Source organism: Gavialis gangeticus, unplaced genomic scaffold (genome assembly GCF_001723915.1).
Source record: "Gavialis gangeticus isolate Ggan-Ray unplaced genomic scaffold, GavGan_comp1, whole genome shotgun sequence".
NCBI lineage: Eukaryota > Metazoa > Chordata > Crocodylia > Gavialidae > Gavialis > Gavialis gangeticus.
The window spans coordinates 19,567,326-19,584,888 of NW_017728998.1; positions in this window are offsets into that span (position 1 = coordinate 19,567,326).

Below are 17,563 nucleotides of genomic sequence, written 5' to 3' on the forward strand. Positions count from 1 at the left end.
TTTCTACAGCAAACTGGAAATATTTAGTGTTTATAACTAGCTCTACCCTGGAAGTAAAAATCCAATCTTTTTTCACATAACAGCTGTAAGTCTTTGCAGGACTAGGGTCATATTGTTTAAATATAAAACTTTGCAAATAGGGAAATAGATGTTAAAACCCTGGAACCGCACCATAAAACTTCTAAAATAGAGCATTTCCAAGTATTTTCTAAAAGCCTGACTCTTAAATACTTTAATAAGCTAATGATTTACCTCCATACTTAAAATAATTAGGTTAGGTTGCTGTATTAAGTTAATGTTTTACATTTTTTGCACCAAAAAAAATCTGAGACTGCCATAATAAATTAATGATTTACCTACAGCGTTATTTTTGCAGGCACACAGACAGAGCAGTTTAAAAGAGCAATCATTTAAGAATTATATTAAAGACAATTCAAAGGGAAGATGAAAGTGGATAAAAGGTGTGTATCAATTAACATCTTGCTTTTTGTTAAAGTGTGTATTTAAGGGGAAAAAATGAGTTAGTGGAAGGAAGAATGGTACCTTGTATGTAGCTGGGTGAAAATGCAGTCCCACTGGTTAGCAGACAAAGCAAAAAATACAAGTGTATCTATATATAAGATAAATTTTCCACGCATACTGGTATATGTTTCCCCCTAATCAAGGGATATCTGTACCCAGCCAATAAATAAAGTCACAATTGTACAACTGATCTGCCCAGATGAACATCTGCACCTGCATAGAGCTATATTGAAGTCGATGGCCTTCATAGAGATGCCACAGTCTAACCAGAACTCCAATCACAGTATCAGGCCAGTAAGCATTAGCTTTTGTCATTATTGACGTGTTCTTGCTGGTCTGGCAGATTTAGTAAAGGAAAGTTATGTTATACACCAAAGCTTGACATGAGAGCTAAACTGAGAAAAACAAAAGTGATATGCACGTTGCATTATTTGAGTATGTCAAAAATACACATTGCCAAACAACAGACATGCACCATCTGCTCTTCACTGTTTACAGTAAAACAACATAAACATAGCTTAGGTCCATAATCCATATGGACAGTATTTCAGACATGCTTAGAAACTACAGTCAGGACTAAGACCTAACTGACCTTCCTGTCCCCAGAGACCTCACTATCTACACTGATATTTAAGGTTAGATAAAAGAGCCAATCCAAACTGACAAGACTATGAGAGTTGCCAGTGCTCAGCATGTTTGATCTGGTTCAAAAACAAAAGCCACAGAAAAGTGCTACGTTATCCTACAGTACTGCTGTACTCTTGGGTATTTCTTCTCAAGTGCAATTTTGTACCTTCTATAGATTTGCCAAAACCTTAGTCACATAATTTAACTGCCCTGGGGCCACTGATTACCCTATCAAACAAGGAGAAACTGCCCTCCTGCTCCTTTAACTATTGTACAGGTGACACCTACTGGAAGAATGTGATGACAGCAACATGTGTTTCTTCTATGGGGAACGTAAGTGCCATATGGAGGCAGGCCAGTGGTCCATTTAGTCTAATATCCTGTCTCCAACAGTGGCAGGTGTGGATGCTTTAGAGGGACAGCATTGAACTGGGTATATATAAAGTGATTTATTCCCTATTCATTATCATCCCATGGGACTAATGCTCAAGAAATACTAGTGACAGCACAAGCCAACAAGCTTGCTCTACACCTGCTGTCCTCATTCAGTTTCTTTCTAGCACAAAACCAGATTAAGCTCCCCAGTATACCTCTCACGCTCCTTAACATATAAAGAATGTATAGCAGTGGTTTTGGGGTCAGTTCAACAAACCAAAACAAGATGATTGCAGTTTCAGGAATATAAAAATGTTCTATGTTGACTGAAAATGTTGAAACAAAATATTTTGGACCCAATAATTCCAAACTGATATTTTCCAGAATTTCTATTTTCCAGAAGTGCTGAGTTTCTGTGGTCAGGGACAATTCAACAGCACTTCTCTAACTCCAACTGCTCCAAATTCAAGCTCAGATAATCATCTTTTTCCTTCCAAACTACCTTGCAATTTCAGGTAGCTTTGGCATTCTTCCTTCCTTCCTGTCCTGAACTGTTGCAAAGCCCTGCTGTGCACTTAAACATATAGGCCATGTCCAGACGAGCCTGGCAGTGTGGCAATGCAGACTCGTCTGCAGTGCCACGCTGCACATTCAAGTGTTCCCTGCACTGCTACCTTGCAGGCGGGGGAGGAGGGAGTTACCCCAGGAGATTCTAGGGTCAGAAAACCCATGCCAAAAAAAAAGCAGGGCGGCGCACAGGGTGGCAGTGCATGCCACCCAAACCCAGAACCTGGCTGGCTGTAGCCACGCTCCAGCTACCAGCTACAGGAACGCTGAAGCTGCAGTTTCCTCAGCCCCCAGGACCCCAAGTAAGCCTGCTGGAGCCAGCACAGTTGCTGGCCCCATCCTCCTCTACCCAGCTTGGGGTAATCTGCCGCATACCAAAACATGCATGGCATAGGCATTCCCCAGGGACAAGCAGCAATGGTACAAGATGTGGAGCTGCTACTTGTCCCTGGGAAATCAAACGTCCACACTCATCTGGACATGGCCATAACGTTTTTACCCTAGACCTTGCTGCATTTCAGTAGTATGTGAAGACATTTCTGTATCTAACCTAACTGTCATCTTTATGGGCCTGTATATGAAATTGCTTTGCAATTTCTGAAAGTGAGGGAGGGTCTGTTAAGAGTATCTCAGAATTTAAGCACCCAAAACTACCAGTGACTTTTCAGCATCTTGATACATAGAATAATAGAAATTAAGGGCTGGAAGCGGCTTCGAAAGATGATCAAGGCCAACCCCCTGCTCTGGGCAGGAAAACTGCTGAAATCAAATGGTCCCAGCAAGGTGTGTGTCCAGCAGGCCTGTGCAAAGCGGCTAGTATTTGCTTCAGATTCGGATTCAGCCAATTCAGGGGACAGTGATTCAATTCAGTGATTCGAATCACTGTCCTAAATTGATTCAGCTGAATCTCCGAATCAGCCAGGCCAGGCCCATCCCCTGCCTGCTCTCCCAGCCGGGCAATGGCCGCCCGGCCTGCTCCAGCTCCCAGCACGTGGGGGAAAAAAAGCTCGACTCACCGGGTGCTGCTGGGTGGGGGGAGATCTCTGCTGCCCCCTGCTACCCCCCACTGCATGGGGGGCTTTACACGAGCCTCTCTGATACCCCCTCGCTCCCCAAGCCCCTCATGGGTGCCCTGCCCGGGCCAGCTCTGGCCCTTTAAGGAAAAGCACAAAAAACCCCACAGTCACCGCTCCTGCTGGTGGGGGGCGACCCCCGCTGCCCCATGCCACGTGGGGGGATCTGCACGAGCCCCTGAAGCCCTGAGGCTGCTGCAGGAGCGGTCAGTCCCAGGGCTTTTCTCCTTTTTTTTTTAAAGGGATGGAGCTGGCCCAGGTGGGGCAGCCATGAGGCGGGGCTGGGGGAGCAGGGGAGGTCAGGGGGCTTGTGGCATAGCTCCCCATGCAACATGGGGTAGTGGGGGGCAGCAGGGATTTCCCCCCCACATCTGGCAGCACCTGGTGAGTAGGGGCTTTTCTTTAAAGGGCCAGGAGCTGGGGCAGCCATGGGGGGGCTGACAGGGGTCCCCCCATGGCCCACTCCCCAAAGCCCCGCTCCCCCGCCCCTACTACTTACCAGCTTGGAGTCAGCTGCAGCTCCCTGCTGCAGCCACCAGGGACTGCCCAAATCATCAAAGCTCTCTGAATCTTTTCTGAAAATTTGGAGAGCTTTGAATCAATTTGGACCTTTAAACTGGTCCCCCGATTCGATTCAGATTCGGGCCGAATCAAATCACCACCCAAAGCGTTGCACAGCCCTAGTGTCCAGTCTCCTCCGAAGACTTCCGAGGCTGGGGACTGCACCACCTCCTCGGGAAGTCTAGTCCAGGTTCCAGTCACCCTTATTGTAAAGAAGTGCTTCCTTACAGCCGGCCTGAAAGCATCCTCTAGCAGTTTATGGCCACTGCTCCACGTCCTCCCCTGGGGGGCCCTGGAACAGTTTTTCTCCCAGCTCCCAATATTCACCCCTTACATACTTATAGACAGCCACCAAGACCCCCCTCAGTCTTCTCTTTCCCAGGCGGAAGAGTCCCAGATCCCCTAGTCTTTCCTCATAAGGTTTGTCCTCTGGGCCCTGAATCCTTCTTGTGGCCCTGCTCTGGACCCTTTCAAGGTTCTCCACATCTTTTTTGGATGCGGGGCCCAGCACTGGACGCAGTCCTCCAGCTGGGGTCTCACCAGTGCCCAGTAGCGAGAAATACAGTATCACTTTGCATGCAGTAGCTAAAGATACAGGGCACTACCACCATGTGTATATCAAATAAGATATCATTAACACTCATCCATCCGCAATCCTTGTGATCCAAACCTTTGAAAGAAAAATGTCATTTTGTAGGTTTCATTAATGTCCTTATTTATTGCTAACGTTTTCTGCCCATATGAAAACAAATGAAGTCCTAACATAGGACTCTGAGCTGAGGAAATGTGATGCTGATGAAGTAGGATTTAACAATCGGCATTACCCCCTAGTGGACAGAAAATGTTTCGCATTAACTTTGTAACTGCCATGTTTCAATTGCCCTGTATCTGTAGACTTATTCCTCCTGTGTGCTCATTTGATTAACTTTTTGGATAGATGGCCCTGCCCTAATTATTTGCACTGTACCCTTAGCACTGAAGCCTTGATCCAGCAAAGGCAGTAAACATATGCTTCACTTTATGTGTAGTGCCATTAATTTGCATAATTAATTCACTATTAATATATTGATATACCTAATACATGCTTAAATACTTTACTCTGTGAGGGGCTGAGAAAAATATTCAGAGCTCTGCTTGACTATGCCTGTACCTGTTGGGTTTTTTTCAGTAGTAAATACAAAAAAAAGTTAGGGACAGATTATTTTTAAAGATTTTTGAGTGCTATACCATTGATTTGGGCACTTAAATACATTAAAAGATGTGGTCTTTGAAACCTAAAAAGTTCTTGACAACTCCCTCTGGAAGTGCCGTGCTGTGATCACTGAGCTTTTTCATGACTAATAACATTTTGCAAACACTGTCACTCCTGGCACTTGGTTAGCCAATATTTGTCCCAATGACTTTGTTAAGGAGATGCCCTTAGTCCCATTTCTGTCTCATTGTTTGGTGAGACCCTCCAATCTCTGCAATATTCCAGTCCTATCCATCTCTTGCAGCACCTTCCTTGTAGATTCATGGCCTCATATAAAGTAGAAGAACACATGATTTTAGCTAAATCTATTTAATTAAAACCACCAACTTCTCTGGCATAGACAAGGCCATGTATCTTTGGGGTTCAGGTACCTCCTGCCGGTCAGAGTTGTTGGCGTTCTTGTAAGCAGTGTGGCTGTTGAGCACGCCAACAACCATCTTGGCCTTGGCAAGGCAGAGCAACTCAGCATCTAACTGACATGTGTAAGTCCCACCAGGATTCATAAGCCACCATTGCTCTGCCCATCTCTCCTGGCGGACTCAGTCGAGTAGGCATTCTCCGAGCATGCCTGCCAGACTGGGCTCTTCGCAAACCATGGCAATCACTGCCTTTTTTTGAAACCCAGGCAGAGGAGAAGGCAATGGTATCAGCCCTATCTCAGTGGCTAAAACATGCACCCAGGATGTGGGAGGTTCAGATTCAATCCCCTTATCTGCCTGAGGGGATTCAAGAGTGTATTTCCTACCACACAAAGGTATGTCTAGCCAGGATGTCTTTGTCTGGAGACACTTCATGTCTTCCTCTTGAAGCTGTCCCACTTCACATAAAATCATTAAAGATTTTTTGTGGGAAAGAGATCAGAAATAAGCATGACTCCAGCCTGGTAGCTATAACACTCACCTGGGGGAGAGAGTCCTGGGTACTAGTCCCCGATAGTTGTACATTATTTCACATGAAACACAGATCAGGGACTGTAGACTCCATTCATAGGCAGCTACCACTTACCTTGTGTTATTGTGGGTACCAAACTCAGGGAACCAAATTCTGCTGCAGCGCCAAGTGCTGAATGCAGTACTCAACCAGATGGCACCCAAGTCTCTGGGATCGCAACCTCCCTGAAAATCTACTGATCCTTGAAATCTCAGTGTAGGGTTCCTTACTTGTTCTGAGATGAAGATTATCAGGCTTTCTCTTGCTCAGCCTATGTGGGGTCATTTCCCCCACCACAAAGTGTCATAATCCTTTTCCCAACATCTAGCTGTCCAAATCACAGCACACTTTGTAGACCAATATTCTCCTCTCTGGAAGGGCCCAGAGTGAGAAATGCTTTGAAGTGCACTGGCAGAGTTATGATTTCAGGAGTGGGATGCCTAGATGCCCTTGAGAACTTGTGCCTTGGCCTTGAGAGAGAAAACTCAGACTTCACCATGCTGATCTCACCGGACCCATCCCCACCATCTGGAAGTTACAACATGAGCTAGGTAGGTCACAAACTTTATAAGGCAGGGAGTGTCTTTCACTGAGTGTTGATGCGTCACTTAGCACAACTGGGTTCTCATCTTGGTTCAGGCTTCTATGCACTACCATGACACAGATATTAGTAACTACCCGTTAAGCCCTTGGACATGGTTATAATCCAAGACAAATACATTAACGAGAAGAAGGTGCCTGCACTTCTGTTACTGCAGGCATAAGAACGTGCCCTGCCTTCCACAATAGGAAATGGAAAAAGAGAGCAGTGTGACTAGCTTCTCCTACTAGCTGGAGGAGAGGCAAGTGCAGCAGTCAGCCTGGAAATGACCACTTCTTTAGGGCAGCAGTTGACTCAGATCTGACAAAGGCCAGCAATGGAAAGGCCTGCTGAGGATAAAAAAGACCAGTAGGGTCCATCACTCAAGTGCTGCCCTGCCCAGAAACATGAGAACATAATTTCAATTTACCACCATCCCAGTTCCCTGCTTAGCACTGCTTATCCAGGAGATTGCTGTCCCCACACCTGAACTGCCCGTAATGCACATATATGTAGGAGGCTCCCAAACAGCAGAATTTTTGGGCACTCTTTCAGGCATTATACCACACTGAATCAGACACCTTGAAAATGCCCTTAGATACCAGGCGTATGTATAACCTTGAGGAGTCACTGGACACAACCTGATGTTTTGACCAGGAATTGCAAATGCCTGAGGATAGGAGCTGCCTATTTATCACCAGAATAGACTACGCTAGTGGTTTTTTCCCCATCTGTGTGCCTTACCAAATGCTGGATTATTTCTGAAGTATACACAAAGCATGCAGACTTTTCGCTCAGCCTCTTCCTGGCTGATTTCCCTTCACCTATTATGAGTATTCACCTTTGTTTTAGTAAACTTAATTATTTTGATTTTTGTACAGCAGTTACGGTTTTATTTATTTTACTAAGCAGTATGATCAATATGAAAAAAACCCCTTTCAGTTATTATACTAGATAAGGATTGCTATCTGTATTTTAGTATTGTCTGGTATGGCCTATTGTGTCTGGTGTCATATACACAGAATTATGACTGTTATTTATTCTATTAATATAAAAATACAATGTAAACTCTGTGTGTACTGTGTATCCTAACATACCTTGTCAATAATTTAATTCTGAATGATATCAGCAGGAATTCCAGATGAAGGAGGAGGAACCACAGGTGTTTCTACAGCACCTAAAATAATTGGGTGCTGGTCCACTACATGCCACTGCAATACAAATTATAATGAATATTATTATTCACGTCATTATGTTGGGCCCAAACCTATTCTCTTTTTAGGCAATAGAAAATTCCTGCTGATAACAACAGGACTGGCTCCCTCAAAGGTGGTTTTGGGTTTTTTCAGTTGGGAAGACAAGTTGGGTGAGCATGCTCTGTGCTCTGTGAAATCCTGTGTCATATACATCTAGGAAATTGCATAATTATTCTACTCAGTGAAACACAGCCGTTTCCTTGTGCCTGTCCACAGAAAGCAATTAAAAATAAGCATTAAGCCAGAGAAACTATTTTGCATTATATATTGATGCAATTTCTATACTGCAAGGAAAAAACATACAGGGAACCTTTCTGTTGATCTTTACAGTTTCATGTGCTTACATGCTAAAGATCACAATAAGGCTCTTAGGCCTGAGCTACAGGCAGTTTTTCTGCTTGTGCAACTATTTTCATTAGGGATGTGATTTTAACTTCACACAGGAGTAAACTTTACCCGATAAGCACCTTCATACCAGCAAAATTGCATCTACTTCAAATGGTCTCTACCACGTCCATTGAAGTGGTATAGTTAGAGCAGGTCTACCTGTGCGTAGAAAAAGTCTTCTCGTGCATCTGTGCTAACACACACATACATGTGTGCAACAATGAGGCCAGACCCATCTTGGGTGTAATTCCACTGAAGACACGCTGGGAATAACTGTAGCCCAGTATTTTTGACAACTGAACATTCCCTTACTCAAATTATCTCACAAGCTGGTGAATTGTTTCAAAAACCTGATTTTTTTTTAAGTAAGCTAAATAACTTGAAAAATCATGTAGCTGAGCCAAAATGTGCTTTAATTTTTAAGATTTAAGCAAACCACAAAGACACACCCAGTTAGCAAAGTCTGGAGACAATAAGATGTAAAGCAATCCTCCTCCTGACCTCACATTAACACAGAAATCACCCTACAGCATGCAAGTGTCAGCCAACAATGGCACCTAGTTATTTCCTGTCAGCTGGTCCCTTTGATCTAACCTGATCCTTCTTCACTTTATTAAAAATGTTCTAATCTTTTGTCTTTGATCTCCCTGTAGGACTCTTCAAAGAGCTTCAAATTAGCAAACATGCAAACAAAAAAAATGTATATAGTGCCCTGAATCTGTAAGAAACAATGAGGTTGAGTAGCCGCTTCCTTCCTCAACACACAGGTTTAATTGTGGGTAGATTTTTAAAGCTGAAAGATGCCATAGTTATCAATTGTTTATTGGAATTAGGGTGGACGACACAGTCCCAGCTTTTTACTATGGGGTGGTTTGCTCTGAAGGTGTAACAAGGCAGCCCAGCAGGGCTAGCAAAAAAGCCATGTGCATACTTCATTCACCATGCCAGATGAAAGGATTATGTCACATTCAAGAGCAACAAAGAGCTCTGTTTAAGTTTGTACCAGCCTGGAACAGTGGGGCAGCCGTTAAAGACCACCAAGGTTTTAAATAAAACCGGACACTTTTAAGTTTCTTATAGCTTTCCTTGAGGATAAATCCATCCAACATGAAGGGAATGTCAATATCAGCTGGGAATAGGATTCTTGTGGGTTTAGAAAAGGGAAAAAAGTTTCCGTTAACATGGCATTTTTTTTTCCTGAATAAAGTCCCCCTCCATCAAAGTTAATTTTATTTCCATATAAATGTTGCTTTATCCTAGATTCATATTTACTTTGCTTTAGCCTGTTAAATAAGATAAATACTCCTGGTGAAATGTAGAATTAAGTGTCAGCACTGGCTCCCTCATAGTAAAATTTAATATCTAGAATCATAGCTCTCCAATGGTTTTCATTTTATCCCCAAATTTAGTGTCTCCTTGTTTTGTTGAATATCACTTGCATCTGACATAAATTTATAACTAGGTTAGAAAAAGAGTAATGTACTCAAGGAACTCTTGCTGCATTTTAAGTTTCCTGCCTGAATAACATGTGTGTCTGCCTCATTTCGGGTCTTTGTTATACATCATATTCCATGTTCTGACCTTGGCAGAAGGAAAGGTACGTCTACAGCCAGGCATTATGCATTAGCTCAGTTTTTCCAGGATGGTTCAAAATACATTCTCGGTAGATGCTGAGTTTCCAGGCCACAGGAATTCTCTTGTGATTGCCGTTAATAACCAAGGACCCTATCCAATGCCTATTGAAGTCAATGGAACTCTTTCCATTGATGTCAGTGGGAGCTGGAGCAGGTCCCAGATGAACAGAGTAAAGAATCACTAAGCAATTCACAGAAATAAAAGGTTCTCCATCCAGTGCTGGCCTCAAGGAATGCTTTGGCCTCTGATGCCTTGCCCTGCTCATGCTGGTAAGCCTCCCAGCTTTCTCTCTCAGCTCAGGAATGTTGTGACTATTAAGATGGTGGGGTCTGACTACTAATGGCTGCAGAGCTACATTTGTGACTTATGCTTTCTGCCACAGGCTGGACATACATGTTGCTGTTGATCAGGGGAGATGCATACCAATTGATCCCCTGCCGTTGATCAGGGGAGATGAATACCAGCACAAGTTATTCTGTGATGAGTCAAGAGTCCTACCATGTGCCCATACATGGGAGTAAGAGGAGCTAAGAAGTCCCTACCATGCTCTGACATGGACTTCATGCACTGCTGGACGCTGCAGATAGGAGAGAGAAGAACAGCCGTGCAGGGACAGGTGGGGAGTGAACAGGCAGAAGCAGAGTTAATACTGTCTTAACTCCATTCCTCCCCCCGACAATTAGCCTGCAGAGCAAGAAAATAAAGGGGGTAAGTAACCTCAGATGCCAAAAGAGCTGGTGCATATAACTTCCTCAGAGCAAAGGCAACTTACTAGTCTCTCATATTAACAGCTTTACTCTGGGGTAGTACAGCTCTGCACTGCTTCTTGCTCTGGATGGGTTGCAAGGATAATGAATCCACAATTCAGTGTTGTGACAATTTGGTGTTTGAGGACCAGACGGCAATTATTCACTCTGAATAGGATTTTCCAGCATACATAGTTCCTTTGGAGCAAATAAATGTCTTGTGACAGAAAGCAGCACTCACTGAGAGGGAGGGTCACTATCTGTCCTGCAGTGAGGGCCTGATTCTACCCTGTCCAAAATCAATAGTGTAAGTCCCATTGACTTCTATAATGCAAGATTAAAACTAAAATCAGGCAAAGAAATATAGGTGCCATATGTTGACTGAGAGAATTAAATACAGGTATATACATTTAGATGAATAGGTCTAGATTGTTCATTAGCATCCTTTCATCTCAAAGGTTCCATTTATGTTAAAAACCTATTAAAGACAGTAGCTGAGTAATTATATTTGTAAAGAACTACACACAGGCTCCAGTTAGCTTACATCAGCTTCCCCATCCAAACCCTCTGCCAAGTCAATGCCACAATCTTTTAGTGGTTTATTTTTATGCATATAAGAATTTACTTGAAAAAACTAAAGGATAAGAAATGTATAATGAAATAGATGCAAAGACCTGTAAAATGACACACAGGTTAACTTCTACAGCTTGAGGATTTTCATGGGTGTAAGTGTAGTTCTTATATGGACTTCTGATGCAGTCTTAAAGTGCAAAGTGCTGCTGGCAGACAAGGTTCTTTGTGGTATCTTTTACTGAACCAGCTAAGTAGTTGAAAAATTGTTCTTTGCAAGCTTTCAGGCAAAGAACATTTTTTTCCAACTATTTAGTTGGTCTAATAAAAGATATCACATTTGCCAAAAGAACCTTGTCTGCTTATGTCCTTAGACAACATGGTTACAACCAACAACCCCAAAGTGCTGCTGGCACACTGGGGGACACTGATTGCTCCAGGAGTCCATGCCAAGACCTAAGACCAACTGAGACTCTGCTGCTTTTCAGAAACGTTGTTTGGAATCTGTGCTAAAGCATCGTACTCAAGATTTGTATTGACCCAAGCCAGGAGTTCTCACTTACATTGTCCAGATGTATTGTGAACCTGCTCTCAGCTGACTCATGCCAAAGCAGTGCTGCTCTATAGTTCAGAGACATGCAGAAACTCTGAGAAAAGAACTGGAGTTGTTGCCATAGACTATTTAAAGTACAGCAGAACTCAGTACGCCTTAGAAAATAGGCCTGCATAACCAGGTAGATCTGACTTTCAGATATTGCCTCTTAACACTGTGTATTGGCTTTATACTAGGAACAGCAGAAGTGAAGTAGTGCTGGAGAGTTCCTATTTCACATGCTCTCTGAAGCACACAGACCATAGGTAGATTCCTGCACACTGAGGAACACTTAGTTCTTACAGACTACTTGATTTTCATTGCCTTGTCTTGACCTCCTGAATCTACATTGCAGCCTACCTCCAAATCCAAATTAACAGTTCACTCCTGACCCTTTGAGCTTCCTCCATAGTTTCAGGGGTTGAGTGGACAGTGACTAATATCCACAGAGGGTCACTTCTTTTCCATCTAAGACTAGTTTCTAAAGATCTACTTTATTATCCCTTGGGAAAACCACAGAGAGGTACAGTTCTGGTAGGCACTCAGAAATGTGCATGCCATGTAAAGCTTTCAGAAGCCACCTATGCACCTTGGATTTCACAAAATGGCTGGGGATGATTTGAGAGCAGACTAAAAATCTCTCCAGTACTTCAACTTTTGGCAAAATGTGGAACATTACAAGGAAAGCGTCCTGTCAAAATACTCTGTTTCTCTTCAGTCAGTACCCCCAAAGTATAGAGGTACCCCAGAAGGAAAAAGAACGGATCAATGGAGAGCACAATTATCTCGGTATTTTCATTCCTCAAGAGAGGATTGGCTCAGAGTCTGTATAGATTATTGGGTCAACTTTTAATTTTGTGTAACTTAATTTTACCAACTCTACTCATCATGAAACTAATAATATTTTTAGGGAAGAAAGGATTCACAGAGTACACTAACTTGCCAGCTTACCTGCTGAACAAAACACCCAATATTGAGTTTTATTTTTGGCAACCATTAAGTTCAACTAATCCTATCAATTCTAAACAACATTGCATCTTATTTCTGATAGCCTATGTTTTCCAAAAGAAATTATGACTCTCATGTTCTTCTCTCTGATATGACATTATCCAGCCCAGCTCAGGACAAGAGACACATTGTCCAGCATCTTAATGTAACTTCACAAAACTGGGGCTCTGTCAGACATTAATGCCTTAGGTTTCATTAGTCTACTGTAGCAATCTATCTAGCAGAAGTCTTCCCACATTTGATTTCCTCCCCCTAGGAATAACCGCTGGAACTGTGTGAGCTGAATGCTTTTTAGGACTTCTAAATTTTGAACAGTAGGATTTCTTCATTCTTCCAGGCAGAATGAATGAATACGGCTAAACAATACACCATTTATTTAAATGATTTATATAAATTCATGGCTCAGCTGTCTCTAACTCCTCAGACTGCAGGTTCATAATTACTTTTTGGTCTTCCAAAAAACAGTGGCAGATTCAGCTCAAGCTGTCTGTCTAGCCTGGGGAATTTTGCTCAGATAAGCTCCCTCCAAGCAGTCTGAGCTCAGGCCATTAAGATCATTGAAGTCTGCTATGACTAGAATGTAATTCTGTCAGAATTCTGTATTTATTGCTTCAAAGTTTGAAGAATATAATAACCCTAGTTATTTCAGATCACTGGAAGTTGTGCCAAAGGGGATCAGTTATTGATAATTCCAGCCAAATTTTCAGTAAACATAAGAACATATCTTCACTCTAATCACAGCTTTTAACATCAGTCTTTTTTAGACCTATTATGATACAAACATATTTCCCCTTTAATCTCACACCTTCAGCCTGTACACTAAGTCTGGTAGGAATGTAGGATGAACCTTGCTTTATCTCCCTTCGGGATATTAAACTATTCCCTTTTAAGGAAATATATTGTCATGAACTTTTACATTTCTTCATATTAGAATTTTGATTTGGAGAAAGGTGCCAAGGTTTTACAGCAAAATTACCATCCTGCATCACTTAGAGAGCCTCACTGTTATAACACCACAATCCGTTCAATGCTCGTGGTCCTTCTATACTTAACTTTCAGCTCTGCCATTCAACCTTAATGTGTGTCAAAGTTAAACATATGACTAACTGGCTGAAGACCTATGTAATCAGAATGAACATTTAGCACAATGCAAACCATCAAGATTAACTGACTTAATCCACTAACTACGTCGGATTTTCTCAGTACTGAAAACCTGATATTTTTAATATGCACAGCACTAAGACAGAAGTCTAATCTTCCGAGAGACTTGATTTCTCAAAACAATACTAACAGCAATCATCAAGGCTTCAGTAATTTCTTGGATATCAGGCATTTTAGATAATGCAAAGATCTAAAACATTTACCCTGTTTGTTACTTCATCTGGAAAATGGCTCTAAGGTAATGCTAACAACCTCAAGGAGATGGAATATGGATCCGCCATTGATTCGTAGTGAAATATGGACCCGTAGCAGATTTGGATCTGATATAACCCTAGGAGATTTCTAGAGTCCACTGAATTGAGGCCAGGTGCCTCCAAATGCTCCCAGGCCATTGTATGCTTTGATATATCCCCAACCACAAAATTAATGATGTAAAATTGCTTCTGGGACCCTACAGAAAGGGTGTGGAACCACCCCTGACACAAACCATTCTAAGCATATATATCTTTTTCTTAGCATCTCATGTTAGTGAGCAATGTTAGGGTGAAAGGACCAAAAATTATAGAGAAATGAATGCAGGAATCTGGGCCTCACTTTCTCATATAACTTCCAGCACAATTCTTAGCATACAGAGGACCGGGCTGTTGAAATACAGAGGGATTGCCTTCATCAGTACATGGAGCTGGCCCTTGGATAGGCAAAGAAGTGTATGTGCAGGCAAGGGAGGCTCTAGCAGCTGGCAAGGACAGTCTGAAGGGCTGGTCCCCACTAACAATGGGGGCAGATAAGAGGTATCAGAGCTCTTGGTGCTTTTGGAGAAGGTACCTATAAAGTAGGACACTTCCCCTCCACAGCAGAGTGAAATAGCCAAACATTATTATCCCCATTGCCACTAGGGAACACAAGACAGAGAATTAAATTATTTTTCCAAGGTCACACTGGAGTTGGTTAAGCCAGGCTTGGTTCTCAGTTTCAAACCTGCAATGCTGGAACATGCTTTTCTCTGTCTTCCTGCCCCTGGGTATCTGATATAGCAACAAAATAATCTCCCTTTAAAAAAACTGTATCATCCTGTACATGTAAAAGTCCTTATTTGCTTTTTGTTTGCACAAGCATCAATGAACTAGGTGCATGCAGAGATGCCATAATACTGTTGAGCTTTCTGGAGCTTGCTACATGCATTTCAGTGGTGCAAGCCTCTCACTTTGAGGTCAAAATCAGTGCTTCTTTGGGTTGATAAATCAGTTGGCAGCCCTCATTTTCCACCTTCTGACTGGGTTGATGCCCATTGGCAGAGAGAAGTAGTTAGCTGTGTTAGTCTTAAGTCAAGCGAGAGGCAGGGTAGCATTTGCACTTTATCAACTAACTAGAATTATATACATAGCACAAGCTTTTGTGCTTTGAAACTCACTCCATCAGACGCTTCACTTTCACAGCATCTGATGATGAAGTAAGCTCCAGCTCATGAAAGCCTGTGTTTTATAGATAGGTCTGTAATTTAGTTAGTCTGTTAGGAGCAAATCTGTCCTGCCTCCTCCTCAATGTCCGCTGCCAAGTTCCAAGCTTTCTCTATCAGCACCCTCTGCACTACAAACAACCAGTCGGTTTTCATCTCATACAAGTCATGGTAGAAACCTGTGGTCCATTTATGTAAGAGGCAATAGATGCCATTACTCAGCTTATGCAGAGACAGAGGGGTTTTCTCTTTTTCTTAAGCCACACGTGTCCAAAACCATCAATCACTTCAAATCAATAAGCTAAGTATTTTGCCTGCCTGTGCCCCCCACAACCTCAAGCAACTCAAGTAAAGTCAGTGGGTTGTATGGATACATGACAACAAAGAACCTGCTTCACAAATTTGCAAACCTGTATATTCAGTTACCCTTCTCTACACCTATTTCCCAGATAATTAAACTCCAGATGTGCCCTTCCAACTTCTTCTGCAGTCACTTAACAGGCAATAAAACCAGCAGTGACAGGGCCTATTGCTTAATTAAATCACATATTTGTAGAGTGTTAATATTACTTAATTCCGGTTTTCCAATAAAAAAAATTAACAAAATCATCTGCTTCCTCACCAAGTAACATTAAAGCTACAGGCCCATGTAAGAGCTGAGTAATAAACCAGAAGGATTATGGCTATTTGTGCATCTGTTCTCTTTTAGTTCCATTCTTCATACCAGCAGGAAACTGGTCCTTTTGGCAGTGAATAGCCTGTGCTATGGTTATCAGGTGTCCCCTTGCAGCAAGCTTTTTTAAAATGTATTTATAAAAATGCCTAATACGACAAAAGCCATTAACGGATAGCCATTCTGTAGAAAAGGAAATGCATAGAAGCCTGTTACAAAGTTTGGTAGAAATTGTGCGAATCAGGGAGTAGAGAAGAACAAGCTCATTATTCAAACCAAGAACCAACTGACATTATTTAAACCAAGAAGGCCTCCATTTTCCAGACAGAAAAGTTTCCCAATGGTGAAAGTTGATGATAATTCCAATTGCCTGCAATCCAATTCTTCTACTTGAAATATAGAAAGCTGATCTGCATGGCTATAAAAAAGTTAAGTTCAAGTCTGTGGAAGAACAAAAAGACAATTTATCCTGCAGGTCCAATTTCCTTCTTGTGGAGCAGAAATCTACACCAGATGCTGTATGTAACTGCACACATCAGGGAGTAGTCATCCTCACACCCTGGTGGGTCTGATTATGAAAAAATAATTTTAGAGTCCAGATTCATTTACTAGGAAATGGAAAAGGCATCAAATGAAAACTCCCTAAATATCTCCATCAGTTGAGTTTACCAATGGTCACCAGGCACAGTCCTGCCAACTTTTACTGGTACAAATATTTGTTGAAACCAGTGAACAGAGGTTTGCAAAAAATCAAGCCCCAAGGGATTTTTAATTAAGATTCATAGATGTTAGGGTTGGAAGGGACCTCAGACTGAGGACTCTTTATCTGTGACAAGTTATTTTCTTATTAAAACCTAAGTACAAGCACACTTCTCATTGTTGGAGCTGGACTTGGCACCTCCGTCTAAAAGCACAACTATCTCAGTGGCCATTGCATATGTTTTAAGGAACACATCCTCCCAAGTGCATGCAAGAGCATATGACAGAGACATCTTATCACCAGTATGCTATCGGGTGACGGAGAAATGTACTACACGTACATGTGGAGTCTCTATACTCTGTACAGGTGAGAAGAGAAGGGGTTGTTCAGGCACATTTGCAACGTTGACAGTAATGTAAATAACGGTAGTGTCATGAGACCAAAGTTCTCTGCCACTGCCACAACATAGCAGAGCATGAATAAATCACAACCCCAATGCTGCCATAACTACTCCAGCACAACCCTATCTTAGAATGACTGCATCTATACAAAAAACGCTGCCTATTTTAACTTGTTCAGGAAGGTAGTCATTAGGGGTGCGTGAAACAGCTATTTTTCGATTCGGTTTTGGCCGTTTTGGAGGGACAGTGATTAGTTTCAGTGTTTTGGATCACTGTTCCGTTTCAATTTGGCTGAATGTTTCAGAGTTTCAACGCTGTTTCAGCGATTTGGCCATAGGCTATAATGGGGAATCACTAAAATACCTAGAACTTTGTCATTTCTTGTCTGATTTGCATTAAAATTGCAGGGATGGTAGTCCCTTTTTGAGGACATGAAGCCCGCCAAGGTTCAAGGCGATAGGTGCAGGGGGTTCTGTGAAACCGGACCTCAA